A 15,837-nucleotide genomic window follows, 5' to 3' on the forward strand; every position below is an offset into this window, starting at 1 on the left:
GAATTCTAAGAGAAGTCTCCTAATCTCCAGGTCCTGATTATTAATTCCGTGAGTACATAAACCAACTAAAAATTTCATCTGTAGTCAAGATTACTAACGAACTGTACATGGTAGAACACACAGCAATCCAAGTGCTCAGGAAGCTAAAAACAAGGGATTGATGGATTGAGGCTAACCTGTACCACATAGCAAGAGTCTATCTTAAAAAAGTAGGGGGGGGGGCTTAATAAGAGTCCCAAGATGGCCCTAGCCTAATGATGTGGACCCTGTAAAAACAACAGAAGTCAGAGGAAAATACAACACACCCTTGTTAACTTGAAGATGGAGGATGCTAAGGAATCTGGCAGGTCTCTAGGAGCTGAGAGAAGCTCTCAAGTGATAGCCTGCACTGAAACTCATTCCTCCAACTGAAGGGAACTGAATTCTGAAAATGGCCTGCATAAATTCAAGACTCGGGTTTCCCCAGAACATCCAGATATGACACCCAGCCCGGATGCCAGCTGAATTTCAGCCCTGGCAGACTCTAACCAGAGAACACAGTTCATCTGCTTGTGCTTCCAACCTGCAAAACAGTAAGATACTAATAAATGGGTATCACTGTGAAATACTAGACTTATAGTTATTTATTAAGCAGCATGAAAAACCCAATGGAAATAGCATGAAGGTCAATACAGCAGGAATAGGATAAGCATGAGGCTGCTGAGGTGACAGACAGCAGAGACTGTACTGGACCACAGTGCTGCTTTCACACTAAGGCCATTGGGCTTTTCCTTAATGAGGTTCAAGGTTACAAGAACAACAAAATGTGGCCTTTGTTTTCCATCACACACACACACACACACACCCTCACCCCAGCACTGAGCACTGCTGGATGTACTGATAAACAAAACAACTCCATCAGTGGAGCGCCTGATGGCCTCCAGAAACATGGCGAAGTGCTCTACGGTAAATTATTCAGAGGCAGCCTGCTAAACAAATGGAGACGGGCCGAAGTTGAGAGATGACTCACACCATACACAGCATGAAAGGAAAATGCGAGCATCTCTGAAAGAAAAGCAGATCCATCAAGAGGGGTCCCATTAGACAGGGCGAGGTGCAACCCACATTCCCCATGTCTTTCCACTCCCACAGTCAACACAAAAGGCACCTCCATGCTCTTTCAGACCCAGGCCAGCTGGCCGTGGTGAGTTCCCCATAGAACATCCCCATTGTCTCAGTGTGTGGGTGCACCCCTCGCGGTCCTGAGTTCCTTGCTCTTGCTCCGTCTCCTTCTGCTCCTGATTTGGACCTTGAGATTTCTGTCCCGTGCTCCTCTGTCTCTGTCTCCTTTCATCGCCTGATGAAGGTTAATATTCATGAGGATGCCTATGTGTTTGTCTTTGGGTTCACCTTCTTAGTTAGCTTCTCTAGGATCATGCATTATAAGCTCAATGTCCTTTATTTATGGCTAGAAACCAAATATGAGTGAGTACATCCCATGTTCCTCTTTTTGGGTCTGGCTTACCTCACTCAGGATAGTGTTTTCTATTTCCATCCATTTGTATGCAAAATTCAAGAAGTCCTTGTTTTTTACTGCTGAGTAATACTCTAATATGTATATATTCCATACTTTCTTCATCCATTCTTCCGTTGAAGGGCATCTAGGTTGTTTCCAGGTTCTGGCTATTACAAACAATGCTGCCATGAACATAAATGGGATAAATCCGGACTAGCTGAACATAGAGGACAATGAGGAATACTGAGAACTCAAGAACAATCGCAGTGGGGTTTTGATCCTACTGCACGTACTGGCTTTGGGGGAGCCTAGGCAGTTTGGATGCTCACCTTAGGAGACCTGGATAGAGGTGGGCGGTCCTTGGGCTTCCCACAGGTCAGGGAACCCTGATTGCTCTTCGAGCAGATGAGGGAGGGGGACTTGATCGGGGGAGGGGGAGGGAAATGGGAGGCGGTTGCGGGGAGGAGGCAGAAATCCTTAATAAATAAATTAATTTAAAAAATAAATAAATAAATAAAATTAAATCATGAAAAAAAAAGCACTTCCAGCCAACGCAAGCATCCATGCTCTACAGATCCAGCCTCTGGCATATGTGATGCTGACCCCACAGCATCCTGGCAATTGGCTCACGAATGATTAAACCTGATGATTACTCCAGGCTGATAATTTGACTGCTATAGGGATGGTGGGGGGTAGGGACTTCTGTTGGCGGTTGAGCGCTTTGTCAGAAACTGCCTCCTGGGGTAGTTGGCTGGGAGAGACTGGGAAGTCGACTAAGAAGCCCCATGGTGGGAAAAATTAAGCTGTACACCCATGTGATAATAACAGCAATAGAAAGAGAGGCAGAGCCTCCACCCACACACAGAGTCAGAAATACCTCAGGTATAATTAAACCCGATTCCAGAATTTAGCACCTTTTTGTAATAAGAATCTTTGCTTGCAGTCCTTAGCATTCTGTTGCCTTGGCAAAAACCCTATCTCTTGACATTTCAGAGGTTTATGTCCCATTTTCAAAGAACAACCATGGTGAAGATGCCTTGGGAAGATGCATCTGATTCCGCTGATGCCTTTACTACCGAACCCTCCTCCACGAGGTTAACCTTCTTACCATGGCAAACCTGAGTGGGACATGCCATGCTAACCCAGGAGAACACAACCAGGACATCATGTCAGTGGTGCTGCTTGGAGAAAGAGCCCCTGGCACATCTGCTTCTTATCCCTGGATGTCAGGACTCTTGCCCAAACTTCTTAGACTTGGAGTGTGGAGTCTTTTATGCTTGTTCGATCCCTCTGTTCTAATACCCGGCTCCAATCCTCGTTTCTTCCATTTCCATTCTTGCCAGGATTAGCTTTGGAGCCTGTCCTGGAACTAGCACTTGTAGACGAAGCTGGCCTCGAACTCACAGAGATCCTCCTGCCTCTGCCTCCTGAGTGCTAGGATTAAAGGTGAGCACCACTACTGCCCAGCTATCTCTCTCCCTTGTATTCCCTCCCACCCCTGTCTTTCTCCCCCGAAACCACAATCAAAGCCCAATCCTATTATCTGGAAACAGAAATCATGGCTTGAACTCAAAGAGTAACTGCAATCAATCACACATGAAAGCCTGGGCAAGGTGCTTGACACACACTGCATCTTGGACAAATCCCAGCCATTTCTAACAGGAAAGCTGATGCATGGGTAGCAAAAGAAAAATCCTACATCTCAAAGAGGGTGTTCAGGTATGATAGGAAACTTAAGTATGGGAATAGAGTTAGAATGCAAAACATCTAAACATTGGATGTCCCCCCACCATTACCTGAGCCTCAGTTCAGGTCTGTAATTATATGATGTAAAATCTGATACTTGAGAGTTTGCTTAAAGCTATACCCAATTAAGGATGCTCTACTTGAAAGCTCTGGTAATGAGAAACCCACCTTAATATGGCTTTAGCCTTCTGCCACACTGGTTAAAATGATGATTCTCTCAATAAATGTATACTGCATGTATATGATGTGCCTGGCACTAGGTACAATACAGGAAGCAAGAGAAGGGTCCTGGCATCATCCAATTAGGGATGTGATGTGGGAAGACAGATGGCAAACATGTGTATCATATAAACTTAAAATTATAACAAAATGATCAAACGCTTAACGGGAAGGCGTCTTTTCACACATGAGGTGATCAAGGCAGTCCTCCTTAAGAAACTGCCATTCGAGCTGAGATCTGGGAACAGAGAATGGATGTGAGGCAGGATGCGAGGATGTGGTCCAGGGAGAGGACCAGTCTCCATCGGCACTGAGCTGCCCACTCTCTGCCAGCGATTCACCTCTTATTTCATCCTATCCCACAGCTTCCCAAGGAAGGCATAGTCTTTCTAGGAGAGAACTGAGGCTCGGAGAGTTGACGCAAATTAGTCAGTGCCAACGTTGATTCATACTGAGTCATGACAGCGCCTAGCTTTGTTCATCAAACCAGGAAGTAGACCAGACCAGAAGGGGCAAGCAGGCAAGTAAGGCTTCTAGTCCAGGGGAAAGAAAGGCCAGCAGGCACTGTGACAGATATCAGTGAGGGTCTTTCTGAGGAGAATCACAAGAGCTACAGTGTGCTAAAGGATTGCCTTCCACCAGACAGTGCTCAGCCCTGCCCACACACAATTCTCCAGCATGCCACAGACAAAACACTATAGCTCCTGCCTTCTTCTGTTTACTCGTGACCTTTTCCTCCCTCTGCCACGTCACGAACCCACGGAAACTCCCGTCTTTCTACCTTGAATCCTGACTCCAAAAGGGAGAAGTAAGTACAATTACAAGCCTTGAACCTGTGGTGTGTGGGCACCAATGAAAGTGAATTGAACCTAAGGAAAACAGCAGCCGGCCTTGGGGACAAAGCCATGTCTTCAGGAATCCTAGAGCTTGTGGCTTAGGAAATCTGGACTAGATGTTTTCTGTGTAATATGAGAAAACGGAACCAGAGTGAGGGAGCAAAGTAGAGGCAGTGGGTACCCCACAGTTTTCCAGATCTGTTTTAAACCCAAGTTGTTCTAAGGGCTGGTTGTCAGCTTCTGAGAGCCACACGATCCAGCGGAATTCCCACTGGGAATGGATGCTGGCGAAGATTTTTCTCTCTGTCCGCTTTTATCACACCTTTAGATACATGGTGACTGGTGTACCCACTGATCTTCTCACACAGGTAGACTTAACAAGTAATGAACAAAGACAAGCAGAACCCTAGGGGAGCCCGATTGTCCCCACTCAGGCAGAAAAAGATGCCTCCGACACCACACCCCGGGAACAACTTTGGAGTTGCTGTCTGCTGCCCTCTTTACTCCCCAGGGCTTTCCCTCACTTGGAAAATTTGCAGGTCCATTCTTTCTACCCACGTTGTATTCCTCAACTTTGTCTCTTTCCCTTTAACTCAAGGAAGGTGGGAGGCAAGAAGAATGGAAGGCTGTAGCAAAACGGAGATGTGAAAGAAACATTGCCCCAAGATCAAATATTTATGCTGCCGCCAGTTTGCTGGATGACGGTAATATCATAGGCTAATAAATCCGTTGGGAAACGGGGGCGAAGAAGCGATCAATGTGAACAGTATAATTTGCCTTTCGTCAAGTGCGGCTAGAAGCTTGATTTTTGTCATTGCTGTTATAAACCTAACAACGATCATTTCTGATTATATTTGTCTCATTTAAAAACACATTTTCTTCCCCTGCCCCCAAGCCACTCAGAGGTACCCTGCTATTAGGGAGGGTGCTGTGGAGGACGCACTGAATTCCCGACTCTGTATCCTGTCAAAGGAAACGTGTAGCTTCTGACATTGTATCTGCTTTTCAGTGGCCCCTGCTGGGTTTTCCGTGACTAAGAAATTGATTGAAACCCAAACAGATGGGAGCATTTCAAAGAACAACTATTTTCAAATTGTAGATTCCAGTAAATGAGACATAGGAAAAATTAGCAGCGGCCAACTCGCCATTATTTCTCATTCCTAGCCAGCCATCTCCCTCTCTCCCCCCAAGTCCAAGTGGGCAGCAAGGAAGACAGAGACGAACAATGCTCACGATCGTTTTCAAAAGAACCACCCATGTTGCTGCATTTTTAAATTGTTATATTATGTGTTTTGATTACAAAATCTTCTTAGGCAAGTCTACCAACCAGGTCATAGTATAGAGATAAACTGTCTTAATATGCTGCATCAACCTATTAATATACAGTGGAAACAACCTGAGTTCTTAGAGAAAGCTTAGATATGATATTTTGTTCTTCTGCTTTGAAACTTTTATTTGTGGCTGGTATTAGGATATAACCCACATGTCATGTCATTCAGCCACCCTAACTGTACAATCAACTCAAGGTTTTGCTGTATTCACAGACTTGGCTTTCTCAAGAATAACCACAATTCTGCTGTTTTGAAATGGACTTTATAGACTGAGAGCCTTTCAGAAAAATCTAAAGACTCTGTAACACAAAGCGTCAGGCGCTGCTTTTCTTCCATCCCAAGCCTTTGTAAATTTTCACTTTTGCTTTAAGGAGAATTCATTCCCACAGTTAAAACTCTCTCTGCCTAATGTCAGCGCCGCAGTAATTTCATGACGTCCCTAACTGAGGAAAGCAGAGATGAAGCTCTGAGTGCTGCTGTTAGAATATCAAAGCTTTGCTCCCTCCCCTTCCCCCATGTTTCCTTAAAGACCTTGTTGGGTAAGGCTGATCTTTATGACTCCAAATTTGCTCAAGGCAAATGATTTATCAGAAGCAGCACCTACATAAATTTATAGAGAAAAATATAAAATATTAGTGAACTACAGCTCACTCTAAACACCTCATTCTGCCTCGGGGTTGTATGTATGAATGTGTATGCACATGGACACTGTACATACACACACACACACCTCCTGGTGTACAGCATTGTTTACAGGTCGGGGCTGGTACGATGACTCAGCAGATAAAAGTGCTTGCAGCCAAGACTGAGAGCCTGAGCTTGATCTCTGAACCCCATACGGTGGAAGAAAGAGAACTGACTCTCGAAAAGCTGTCCTCTGACCTCTACAATAAGCAAATAAACATTTTAAAAATTAAATTAAAAAGAAAAAGAAGAGATTGTGAGACAAACTTGGTGATCTATGCTCATAATCCCAGCACTTGAGAGGCAGAGGCAGGAGGACCTTTACAAGTTCAAGGCCATCCTGGTCAATATAGTGAGTTTCAGACCAGCCAAAAATATATAGTGTCTCAAAATTGAAATATGATTATGTTTAACTTTTCAACCTGTATTTATTCCTTCTCACTTCAGGTTCCTTGACCTTCTGGAAGGACTGGCACATAAGAACCTACATTCTTGAGAATTTTTATTTTTTATGTTTATTGTTACAGCACCTGTGATGGTATGTACAAAACCCAAACAAAATCAAACTAGAAAAAAAAAGTCCTAGTGCGGAGAGGGGAGGAGGGCATGAAGTTGCTCCTGGTTTAGGGGGTATTCACAACTGGGGGACTTACATTTTAAGCAAACTGCCCAGGTGATTTCAAGGCTCTAACACTGATGAAACAAGACCACACTGTCAAACGCTGGAGAGAGGGCATTCAGTAAAACTATAGATGACAGAGACACTGGAACACATCCTGTCCCTGTCAGAAATGGGAGAGCTTCCAAATCTACATGTGAACTAAATGTCTGCCAAATGGGCCTATAGAAGAACTACAGCATAGATAAGGCTCAACTCCTGACTCTGTCTGGGCAGAGATGGGACTTTGAAACCAATAACTTGCAATAAGTTACTACTAGAATAGAATAAAATAAAAATTATGAATGAACTCAGTCAAATTGTGGGACACACCACCGAGTTTACTGTATCTCCTCTTTCCTTCTTCTGAGTGATCTCATCTTCCTGCCTAAACCCATACTTCATACAAGTACACACCCCACACTACAAACATACACACACATATATGCATACATATACACCAATGCTCCCAGCCTATACATATACCTTATTCTTCCTACAGAAAAAATTATATAGAGAGAAATTGCCAGATTTAGAAAATACCAGCCCCAGGACACTCTCAGCTAAAGGAGTTTCAGGAGAACATATTTAAGACACACTTGCCAGTACTGGATAGTTTAATATCCACTTGACATGAGTTATAGTCATCTCAAGGAAGGGACCTCAATAGAGAAAAAGCCTCCATAAGACTGGGCTACAGGCAAGCCTGTAAGACATTTTTCTTAATTAGTAATTGATGGGGGAGGGCCCAGCCCATGGTGGTTGGTGCCATCCCTAGGATGACATTCCCTGGGTTCTACAAGAAAGCAGACTGAGCAAGCCATGGGGAGCAAGTCAGTATCTAGCGCCCCTCCGTGACCTCTGCATCAGCTTCTGCCTCCAGGTTACTACTCTGCTTGAGTTTCTGTCCTGGCTTCCTTCAGTGATGAAGAATAATGTTGAAGAGTAAGACAAATAAGCCCTGTCCTCCCCAAGTTGCTTTGGTCTTGGTGGTTCATCTAAGCAATAGTGACATTAACTAAGACACTACCTTAAAAATGCTTTACCTGAAGTTCTAATGTAAATGAGAATCCTATACTTTCTTTGTCCACTTCCACCTCTCCCTCTGCTTGACTTTCTTTCATATTGGCCTACTTACTGCTTGCTGCAAGCCCTACAAGTGAGGAGAGTTCTAAGTCACTACATCTTTTCTTTCTGTATCATTTCTTTATATATATATATATATATATATATATATATATATATATATATATATATTCTGTAATTGGATTTTTTAATGTTCAGAAATACTTAGATGCATATTTAGTAATGTTAAGCCACCAGCATTACTGGTAACATGACCCCTCCAGAACCAATTTGTGAGCTGACTCATAAAGCATCAGGTGTCTGAGGAAATGCAGGAGATCACAGCAGAAAAAAAGGGAGGGCAAAAACAGAGGTGCACTAGAAAGGGCAGCTGTGAACGGATGCTGGGGAAAGCAATCAGGGAAACCCTGGGCATGCCAAGGGCTTTGATGTTTTTATGAGGAAATTAATTACAATAATAGTTACCAGGATATTTTGTTGTCGTGTGTGCACTGCAAAAGAGAATCATGGTGGGAAGGGATGCCCTGTGCCAGACTCAGAGGGCATCTTTCCCTAATTTCTCTAAAGGTTTCATGAGAGCTAACACAACTGTCTCAGTTAGTATTTAAGATTAATTGTTACATGCTGGCTAGTGTGCTAATAGACTCAAGATTATCAACTCCCTGTGGGGAGCTCCCTATTATAGGAAGTAACAATATTCAGGGAAATTTGGCTAGCAGCGGGGAACCTGCGATGTAGTCTAACTCACACATTACAGGCTGTCACTCTTTATTCAGCCTAGATCATCTCTTACCACACTCGTGAGACAGATGTAGGATTCTGTTTTCCAAACACGGCTTCGCGTTGATCTTCTAGAGTGTGACTCCCCATTCAGTACATCAAGTTTAGTGCCCTCAACCTCAAAGCCAACCATGGTGGGGGGAAAAAAAGCAACAAGGTTAAGCAGAGATGATGAAGATGGCTTGAGAAGCTGGGTCAAGAGAGATGAGGCAGTTCCCAGTTCCCACATTGTTTTCTGGACCACGTACACTACGTAGCCAGGACTTACAGAGTCTGGCTATCATGAAACCACCACATTGTGAGGAAACCAAGCTGCTTTCAGAGCCCAGAGGTAGACTCAGAACTATCTTCAACCAGACCCGGGAAACATACAGGGATGAACTTGCTGTGTGGAATTCAGATCTTTGAAATCTCATGGCTATCAACTTTTAGGTCTTCTTAAATGAAAACTCTGACGCGCTAGAGCAGAGACAAAGCATCCCTAGGCAGGCATGTCCAGTCTCATTTCCTGAGACACACATGGTCCAAGAACACAAGTCACTAAGTATTGAAGTAACTTCTTATAGTCATTGAATCCGGAACATGACAGAATGTCACATGACCTGTGAACATGGTAAGGCCTAACAAATTCTATCAAAGGCTGGAGAACTAAATAGCAAACAGGTTGGCTATTATCCTGAAATCTACCATATCAGGAGGTCTCTACCGATGGCCTAAACATCACTGTAAGATTTAACATTACTTTGATAATACCAATGCAGAACTTATAGGACTGAAAAATAAAGCAATTAGTACAAACTCATTTTTCCTACTCTACTTCAACTTTCTTAGAAATATACAAGTCTTCTATGCTATGAACATTTCTGAGCCTCGTGGCTTATATAACACCCTCAGCAAAGTAACAAGACAGAAAAGCGTACAGATAAGATTGGTCTACTATCTTCCAAGGGCAGCAGTCTGGTGCCTTTCTGAGCTTTTTTCTTTTTTTTTTAAATATTTATTTATTTTGTATACAATATTCTGTCTGTGTGTATTTGCGGGCCAGAAGAGGGCAGCAGACCTCGTTACAAATGGTTGTGAGCCACCATGTGGTTGCCGGGAATTGAACTCATGACCTTTGGAAGAGCAGGCAATGCTCTTAACCACTGAGCCATCTCTCCAGCACTCTGAGCTTTTTTTCTAGGTGAACATTATGACACCAGGTGTTAGCCAATCACAAGTCTCTTAGGCCTTATTTGGGCTGCTGAGGATTTCCTTACATGTCTCTATAGCATGACGCGCTAGAGCAGAGACAAAGCATCCCTAGGCAGGCATGAAGAAGAACATGCATAGCAAGCAAGTATAGCTTTTCTTTCTTACAAATCAGTTTTAGATATAGTCAAAGTATTTAAAAAAAAAAAAAGTAAAAACAGGACCACACTATACATGCAAGCATGATTTCTAAATGATGGTGTGTTCATCAGAGGGCTTGTACATGCTAAACACGCTCTTATTTAAGCAACCAAATATGCAGCCCATCTCTGAGAAGGGAAACAGAATCTGTGGGACCATCTTGCAAAGATCATTAGGAAATACTCAAAACCCATTAGTTTCATCTACTGCCAAGGCAATGAAAAAATCACGACATACTATTGTCAATGGTCAAAACCTAGGTAAGGGGGTTTTATTTGCATATAATTAAAGAAGCACTTGATAGAGTTTAATAAGGCTCAAGAGGAGCCCAAATCATCTCTATACCTTCAGGAGTCTCGCAATTTAAAACATCCATTACCCCCATGAAAAATGTCTGAATCAATTGAAGCAATTGTATACTATCATTTAGAAACAAAATCAACAGCATTTAGGTTTTAATGGTGATATACATTCAACTATTTGGATCTTAAATGTTCTCAAAGGCCCATATTTTAAACCGCAGAGTGGCACTGTTGAGTTGTTTAGATCTTAAGAGGTGGAGTCTAGTGAGATAATTTAGGCTGTGGGGGTGTGGTGCTGATGAAAGTGTACCATCCCAGCACTCACTTCACTCTCTCCACTTCCTGGCATTGAGTTGAGCAGTTCCACTAGGGCTCCTATCATGGTATGCCTTCTCTCCACTGACCTAAAAGTGACCTTTCTTCCCACAGAAGACCTCTAAAACCATGTTTGGGGGAATGCTGTACTATGTTCAGTCCATCAGCAACTCTTGCACTATCGCTTGTTCCAGGAGTCTCCCTGCCTCCTGAATTCTTTCATCCCCACCTCTGTTTATTTGCTTGCTTGCTTCACTAGGACATCTGCCACATAGTTCATCAGGAAGCCAATGGAGTTAGAACCAGAGCTGAGACCCAGGGCTCTTTCTGCAGCATTGGGCTGAAAGACAACCTTGGACCTTGAGAAGGACTCTAGTTATGTAAATATTAGCCATGGGGAGCCTTATGAAGTGCTGAGAAATATCTTTATCTTTGTATTGTTGATTCTGTTGCTCTCCACCTTGTCATTGTCATCTTTTAACCACTGTATGGTTCACCTGGATAAACCTTGCCCCCTTAATCACCCTCAAAACAACAAGAATATTCTCTTCCTTCCCAGAAGTTCTGGGCAGATTTTATTGGGATTCTGGAAATGATTATCTTCTTGTTTATATTAAGACATCTGTTGCTAATCCAAACACAGCAATTATATTTCAGATCTATGCTCTCTTCTTGGACTGTTGGGGATGGGGAGGATTCTAAGCCACACCAACGGTCACCAGCAAAGACTTCAGTGATTTGTTAATGATGTCCTCAGAGATCAGGAAGCAAAGCCAAGTGCCACAGATTTGCCATCCTGGCTCTGAACTAAGGTATGGTAGAAGCCACTAGTGTTTAGAAACAATAAAACCATTTTTAAAAAGCACAAAAGTCGGTCATAAATTAACAGGGGAAATTTAAACAGATTTTTTTTGTAATATTGGTTTTTTTGTGTACCACCAACCCTTGAGGAAAGAAGGTGTGAAAAATGAGTCTGCTTTATTACATTGCCAGGTCCTGCGGCTGATTCCAGAGGGATTAGAGTTAATAAACATCTGAGATGGAAGATTGAGTTGTATTTGGTGCAATCCCCATTTCATTTCGTTACAGATAATATGTACTCACCAAAAGCAACTTTATTATTCTTCCGACATCTTTCGATTCCACCTGTGAAATGTGTGTGCTTCACGCCCTGTCCCTTCAGGAACTGGGGAAAACCCTCAGCGCTAGCATCCACACCTAGCCTCTGGGTGGAAATCCATTCCATGACCAAATCCAGATGAGCAAGTTAGTGACAGTGGTTTCCTAATGCTCAATCACTTCCTTAGAGTGAAGGAGGCTGGGTAATGAAGCAGCTCTGGACCCTGTTTGTTCAAGGGACTAAGAAGCAGCCCTAGGTCCAACACTGACTTTTCTCCCCACACAGTCAGAGTCTTCAAGATGCATGATTTGACCAGGCAATGCAGCCATACACAGGGAAAGCATTTCAAGAGGCCTGGCTTCTAGACTAGCATCCAAGTGTCCTTTCTCTAACAATAAAAATATCCAGTACACTTACCTATCAGAGTTAAGGTGGTTTAGCTTACCTTGCCTAGCGAGCATAAGGTTCTGAGTTCTAGCCTCACTTTTGAAAAACAACTGAACAGTCCCAGACGGTGGCCACATGTCTACTGGGCACTCACAATGTGGCTATGCCACAGAAAAAATAAAACTTTTCATTTTAAGTTTAGTTAGTGCAAATTTAAGTAACCAGTCTCTTAACTTTGGTCAAATTAGTTTGCCCAACACTCCGTTTTACTTCGTCTAGAAGTCCCAAATCTACCCACTCTTTTGTTTCTGCCACTATTTAGTCACCTAATCCAAGCTACCCAGGTCCTACCCTGAGTACTCACTGAGCCTCCTAATTAATTCCCTTTGCTGACCCTCGATAGCAAATGCATGTAAAACATGAATAGTTTAGGAGGTAGGAGAGCATACTGCTGTGCAGGGGTCCTGAGTGTAGTTCCCAATGCCCACAGTAGGTGACTCATAAGTGCCTGTAACTCTAGCTTCAGGGGATCTGACACCACCAGCCTTTGCAGGCACGAGCATGCACGCACACACACCCCTAAAAATGTTAAAGTAAATTGTTTTAAATATCATATTTAAGGTCAGGTATAATGGCATACATCTATGAACTCAGCAAATGGAGACAGTACAATTAAGAGTTTAAGGTTAGTGTGACATACAATAGGACATTGTCCCAAAAACAAAACAAAAAGTGGATTTAAAGGTTAGTATTTGAGAGGCTGGAGTGATGGCTCAGCAATTAAGAGCCCTTGTTCTCGAGGATGATCCAGGTTTGGTTCCCAGCACTCGTATCGTGGCCTGCAACTGTCATTCCACAAGCACCAGGCTTGCATGTGCGCATAAATACATGCAGGCAAGACACTGATACACATAAAATAAATAAAGCTAAGAATAAAATTTTTAATTAGTATTCAAGGGATCCCTGTAATGTCATCTCTAGGGAGGCTGATTGTCAGTTCAAGGCTAGTCTAGGACACATGGATACGTAGCAAGTTCAAGACCAGCCTGGGTTATGTGGGACTCTGTCACAAAATTTCACAGTCCATTAAAAACAATCTTGTGAAAGATTTCCATAAAAGACGACAGAATTATGTGGATTTTAATGAAGACTTATTTGATACCCAAACCCTCCTAGATTGAACTCTCCCATGACGTTCTCACCTCCAAAGCTCCAGCCACTCTGACCTTTCTCTAGCCTTGCAGTGTCATGCCCCAGGATCTTTGCACTGTCTTTCCTTCCAGGTCTGACTCTCAGAAGAATGGTCAGGCATGCACCGAAGAATGGCAGAATATCTAACCATAGTATGGTCTGGCACTTCTCCAGGTGTGACCTAGACCACACTTTTCCTGACCCACAGATCCTATAGCACTTATAAAAACTAAATGTATGATTAAATAGGCCCTACTTTGTGCCCCTTGAGCCGTGTTACAGGATACAGACACAAATATCTAACCATCTCAGTGATGGAGAAGAGAAGCAAAGATCTGCATTCCAGAGTGAACTTTCTATACCCATTATCATACTCTATTGGCATGAGATTCTTGGGCCTTTTGGAGGGCAATGAGGCAAAATATACGGAGACTTATAAAATATTAGTGCCTTGTGCTGGAATGAGCCTCAGTGGTACAGTGTGTGCCTAGCACACATGAGGTCATGGGTTCCACCCCCAGGACTACAAATAAATAAATACAACTTTTAAGTGTTCTGATAACTTTATTTCTAGAACATAGCTTCTTAATGAGTGACTACTGGCCCAGATCAAAGCTCATATGTAAATCTTAGTAGCATTATTCATCACAGGAAGTACAAAATGCAGCCCGAATTGCTGATCACAGAGGAACTAGGTTAAAAGATTATGACTCATTCATGAAAAATCATGTTCGCAGCTAGTTTGGAATGACCCAGGGAAATGCCTCTGCCTCACTTTCCAACTTCTACAACAGTCTGCGTTAGTGATCGGTTGCTGTCTAACGGATGACCACCCGATAACCTCGGCAGCCTAGAACACCACCGCTGTGACGGAGCATGCAGATGCATCGCGCTGCACATGCCTGCCCCAGGGCTGCAGTCCCCTGAAAGTTCAACCAGTGAAACATCTGCGTCCACATTCATTGCTGAATTCATTGCTACCTTACCTCTCCTGCGGCCAATGGTCATGGTCCTACTTCTTCTGCTTAACACATGAACCTTTCCATGAGGCAGGTCACATATTCAGGGAACAGCTATGTCAGCAACGGAACAAGAGAGAGTTGTCGACAGGATATAGTCAGTATTTTGCAGTTGGAATGTGAAGGAAACATCCAGTTCTTCTGTCATGTCCTATTTGTCAAAAGCACCTGGCTAGCTAGGCATGGTAACACATTCCTTTAATCCCAGCACTTGAGAGGCAGAGACAGGTGGATCCCTGAGTTTGAGGCCAGCCTGGTCTACAGAGAGAGTTCCAAGACTACATAGAGAAACCCTATTTTGAAAAAAAAAAAAACAAAACCCAGAAAAGGCATCTGTAAATAGGTGTGCACCCCGTAGAAGTTCCTGTCAGCAGCATCATAGAGTCTTGCTCTTGGCATCAAGAACCATGCTAAAAGATTATACGCAGGATCCAGAGAGAAGCCCTAGCTGGAGCCCATGCACATGAGGAAAGGATTGTACATCCCTGTAGATACTAGCAGATGGGATCACTGGGATCACTGCCAATCTGAATATGTCACCTCCAGTAGCTGGTCAGAGGTCACCCAGACTAAGTTCTCCTGGTCTTTCCCATCAGCTTTAGCAAGGCTAAAAGAACAAAGAAGATTTGCCATAAGCACTTGCCCAAGGACGAAGAGCAATAAGCACACCAGAGCAATCAATGCAAACAGTGGGAAGAGCTGAACATTCAGAAGATCTTCCTTGTAAGCCCAAAGGTCACAAGTATTAAAGAGGAGAAGGGCATTTTCATACCCAGGCCAGCTGGTCTTGGTGAGTTCCCGATAGAACATCCCCATTGTCTCAGTGTGTGGGTGCACCCCTCGCGGTCCTGAGTTCCTTGTTCGTGCTCCCTCTCCTTCTGCTCCTGATTTGGACCTTGAGATTTCTGTTCGGTGCTCTAATGTGGGTCTCTGTGTCTGTCTCCTTTCATCGCCTGATGAAGGTTAATATTCAGGAGGATGCCTATATGTTTTTCTTTGGGTTCTCCTTCTTATTTAGCTTCTCTAGGATCACTAATTATAGGCTCAATGTCCTTTATTTATGGCTGCAATGGGTTTTTGATCCTACTGCACGTACTGGCTTTGTGGGAGCCTAGGCAGTTTGGATGCTCACCTTACTAGACCTGGATGGAGGTGGCAGGTCCTTGGACTTCCCACAGGGCAGGGAACTCTGATTGCTCTTTGGGCTTTCAAGGGAGGGGGACTTTATTGGGGGAGGAGGAGGGAAATGGGAGGTGGTGGCGGGGAAGAGACAGAA

The sequence above is a fragment of the Microtus pennsylvanicus genome, chromosome 8, assembly GCF_037038515.1.
Source record: "Microtus pennsylvanicus isolate mMicPen1 chromosome 8, mMicPen1.hap1, whole genome shotgun sequence".
NCBI classification, from domain to species: domain Eukaryota; kingdom Metazoa; phylum Chordata; class Mammalia; order Rodentia; family Cricetidae; genus Microtus; species Microtus pennsylvanicus.